Source organism: Papilio polytes, unplaced genomic scaffold, assembly GCF_000836215.1.
Source record: "Papilio polytes unplaced genomic scaffold, Ppol_1.0 DF823923.1, whole genome shotgun sequence".
In the NCBI taxonomy this organism is placed as follows: Eukaryota; Metazoa; Arthropoda; class Insecta; order Lepidoptera; family Papilionidae; genus Papilio; species Papilio polytes.
Window position 1 is genome coordinate 559,651 of NW_013525281.1, and position 4,571 is coordinate 564,221.

At 33.2% G+C, this 4,571-nt stretch overlaps 1 non-coding gene across 1 annotated transcript; it reads left to right on the plus strand.

The window, feature by feature from the left end:
• Nucleotides 1-3,948: 3,948 nt before the first annotated feature.
• Nucleotides 3,949-4,030, plus strand: Trnal-aag. The gene has a single exon. It is a non-coding gene; the product is annotated as a tRNA-Leu (tRNA).
• Nucleotides 4,031-4,571: the final 541 nt, after the last annotated feature.

Sequence of the window (4,571 nt, forward strand, 5' to 3'; positions counted from 1 at the left end):
AATTAATCTAAGTCGGCGCGTAAATTGCTTTGTTACTTGAGATTTATATTTATTATATAAATTGAGATCAATCTACGGTTCATTTCATTGTATTCTTTTAGTATAGAAAAGCCAATATTCACAATTATCTATACTATTATAATGAAGCGTAAACACACACTTCTTTGTTGCTTAAGATGATAGCAATTACAACATATTTTTGAATAATTCTTTATTTAATAAAAAGCCCTACGCTTACGTCACGCTTTAGGCTATATATTTTCACGCCATTAAACTTAGGGGGTGAATATTTTGGATAAAACACTAATGTGGAATAGAGACCATAAATTGTTGCGAACATCAAGGAAGCAAGGTTGCCATAGTAAGGTAATTGGTATTTTGACATTTGCAATTAAGAATTTAACAAATGGAAACAATAAAACAACGTTTTTATAATTCCACGCAGATGAAGTTGTAGGGGAACATTTAGTAATAAAATATAGCCTATATTACTTACACTTAAATAACCTTTCTAAAGGTAAAAGAAATTTTAAAATCGACCTAGTATTTATTGCGTAAATTAAATACATACAAAAATCCATAAATACAAATCTTTCTCTTTAAAATATTAGTAAAGAAAACTTTGTTCTATACTGCCGCTGGTCTATAACTACATTGGCAATGTATTATTATTACCATGGAAACATTAGCCTATAGGAAGCCGTGAAATATTTTTCTGGAATTACAAACCAGAACATGGACACATACTTTACCGACCCTTTGTAGTGACAAGGGCAACTTGATGATGGTCCTGATGTTAAAAAACCTTCAAAAGGACATTTAAAATTCACTCAATTATATGTAAATGTTTGTGAATTTTAAATTTAATGTACGTTTACTTGAGCCTTAATTCATTACATATTCTTTTACATCTGCGTAATTTGCTATTTAATCTTTGTAAATTGTGTAGTAAAAAATAATGACTACCGTGCATAGAAATCTGTACAAGATGTTAGCATTGTTTAGAATGTATGTTAGTAAAAGACCCTTGTTGCCTTTAGAATTCTTTGTAGGTCAGCGTATTACCGTTTCCACCAAGCGACTGACCGAGTTATAAACATACATATTAGCAAAAGCAGTGCCACTGGTTTATAGTCGCTTAGTGGAAAAAGCCTTAATTCATTTATAGTCCCTTATAACTTCTACATGCTCCATTTCTTATGAGAAGTTTTAATAATTGTTTTAAAAACAAAAGACGGCTGTAACTTTAAACAGAATGATTCATGAGTTTACAATTTATAAAAAGCATCTCTAATGATATCTCTAATGAACTAGCTATGAACGGATGATGATTTTTAGGTTCCATTGAATTTAGGTTGATTTAATATATCTCAAAGTTATAATTCAGATGCGATAAATACGATCATTTACACAAAACTTAAATTATGGAAAGAAAGAACAAAGAAGCGTTGAAACAAATATTTGGTTTGTTTTTCTGAATGCTTATTACATAACACAAGTCTTATTTTTCATCGAATTTTATTTGAATTTTTTAAAGAGTGTGTATTTTTAGTTTTCGCATTTAACGTTTCGTGTTAACCCACAGTTTCCTATTCAAAACCAAGTGAACTTGCTCGTATTTCAAAGAGAGAAGGGAAGTGGTTCTTTCCTTTGCGACATATGATCTGTGCAAGAATGCTCCGTCACACTCAACCTGGCGACAGATCTCAGCTTTGTCCTTTGACTACACCACTTTCTTTACATTTCTCTATGTAAGATGTTGCCGGTCTCATATTTATTAATTAAAGTTTTATTATTTACAAAGTCTATACATATCTTACGAAATTAATAAGAATAATTGAAGGTAACTTTGGTATTAAATTTGGATGTTAAAACTGTGCCAAATTGTCTCGGTCGGATATTCAAACGAATCTTACTTCGTTTCGTAATTGCCGATTACAATGTGGACATTAGACTTCCAATGGAATTTGGTGTTTAAGCGGAGCTAAGCCTTTTTTATAATTTAAATGTCGTTTCAGAATTCAGCCTTCAGAGGTTTGAATGTTCTTAGAACTTGCCTAGATTTAGACAGTTCCTCTAATACCAGCATAATGACTACTTAACTTAACTTAACTTTTGTCGTACACTTATACTAACGTATTTAAGTAGAATTTCATATCTTTATTTGTGATATATATTAAACTAGCTGTTCCCGTGCGACTTCATCCGCATAAATTTATGAAAATTTTATTTTATTGTTTACATGTGTCGAATAATCAATTGCAAATGTCAAAATACCAATAACCATATGGCAATTTTACTTTTGTGATGTTGGCAGCAACTTATGGTCTCTTTCCAACATTAGGGTTTTTATCCAAAATATTAACCCGTATGTTTAATGGCGTGGAATTAAATAGCCTAAAGCATGACGTAAGTGTAAGGTTTTTTATTATAAAAAAAATTATTCGAAATTATGCTATAATTGCTAACATCTTAGGCAAGAAAGAAGCGTGTGTTTACGCTTTATTATAATAGTATAGAGTATAGATAGATAATAGCCTCAATATTTCTAAACTATCGCAGAACTGTTTAATCGCGCTTCGATTCCTGTGAGTTTAAATGGAAGAGCGCAAACTACTTGATTTTTAGTTGTGCAAAAACAGTGGAATTGGCTGCGAAACAATCGACAATCGCACAACTGTTGTGCGATAGTTTAGTTGAAGGTGTGCCCGCTCTAAATAGAACAGAGCGATATCTCCCTTGAGTTAGATTAGAGAGATGAATGTTGGACGGAGCTAGGCGGTGACGTCATACATACGGCTCTCATAGGAGTTGTAAATGCCAACGCCAGTCACCTAGAAGAATTTATTACAAGCTAACTCCTAGCAATAATTTATGTTTCAAAAATGAAACGTGAATGAAACTAGATCTGCAAGGAAACGCGTATCGATGATAATATGACATATGTTGTAACAAGTAAATTTAAAAACTACTCTAAAAATGTATGGCATGAAAAGTAATATACTTGAAAAAAGATTTCGAATAAAGCCGACTTTTAAATAAAAACTGATTGCATTGATGTCAAATGCACAGCAGAATTTAATCGAAACCAACGTTAAACTGCGCTCGGCAAATACCCTCCAGCTAAACCTGAGAGTTTGAGGTACACGTGATAAAAAGTCTTATACTGAAAAAATCAATAGAATTAAATTGTTATAGAAATTAAAAACTAAATAGTGTAAATAAAGAAATAGTTCGTAACTAAATTATATTGTTTTATTATTTTTACGGACTCCGCTGCGTACTACGAATGCGCTGGGAGCGCCGCCGCACGAGCTTTCAGCGGCGGCCGCTCCGCTGTGCGCTGTTGCCGCTCTGCAGTGTACTGATGCAGCTTAGAATTGTGCTATTATCACTCCGCCGTGCGCTGTTGCCTCTCAGCTGTGCGCTGTTACCGCTCCGCCGTGCACTGTTGCCGCTCCTCCGTGCGCTGTTGCCACCCGGCATTATTTCGTATTTCCAACAATCATTATATTTTAAAACTCCGTCGATACTGACTAAACACCGTATTATGCATACAGCAGAAACCGCCACGTAACTTTATCGTTTCGAGATGTATAATCCGACTAAGTTACGAACATTTTTACTCATTGGTATAACCCGACCGCTAATATACCTATATCATATTTTATAGAATGTTTATATTCTTTTAAATTTAATCCTATAAATAAAATGTACCGACGTCTATTTCTCAGAAGACTTTAAAAAGGGCAAACAAAAAGTTTTTCCAAACTGAAATATCGAAGGCGACAAAATATCAGTATTTCGTTCGTTAATATTTCGAAATGATTGAAGAGACTCGAAGTTTTTTAGTAAAAACTCTTAGAAACACCCGGTGAAATACAAGGAGGATTTATAAAATGAAAGCATTTTCTAAACTTTTCGTTTGTTCGGAAAATAAATAAACAAGGTAGCGTGGCCGAGCGGTCTAAGGCGCTGGTTTAAGGCACCAGTCTCTTCGGAGGCGTGGGTTCGAATCCCACCGCTGCCAGACCTTTTGTTCCAAATAAAAATGTTTAATCTGTACCTTTCTAAAGAAAACTAAAAAAAAAAAATTAATTTTAAAAGTCATATAGTTCTTTTTTGTTGAGATGATAAAATTAATGTGTTATAAATTATGCTAGCTATAGTCCACGACTCCGTACGTGGAATGAAAAAAAGCAAATAGCCTAATTATTCTTCCAGTCTTTCCTCTACATGTATTTCAAATGCCATCAAAATCCATCCACCTATACTTTTGCATTTATAACATTACTAAGATATGGACCTTTAATACGCTAACCTCAATCTTGTTTGTAGAACATTTCCCGCACAAATGCAGTTCTGTGAAAATGAAAATGAAATTGCTTCTGTTAACGAAGTTAAGACAATTTGTTGAATCCATTCTGTGGATGCGAGCGTTTACTAAATCTGACTTTGTGTTACATGATGTTCATTGTGCATGAATAGTGTATTGTACACATATTACACTGAAAATATTATTAACTAGATGTTCCCCGTGACATTAAAAAAATAATAATTAACATAGTCTA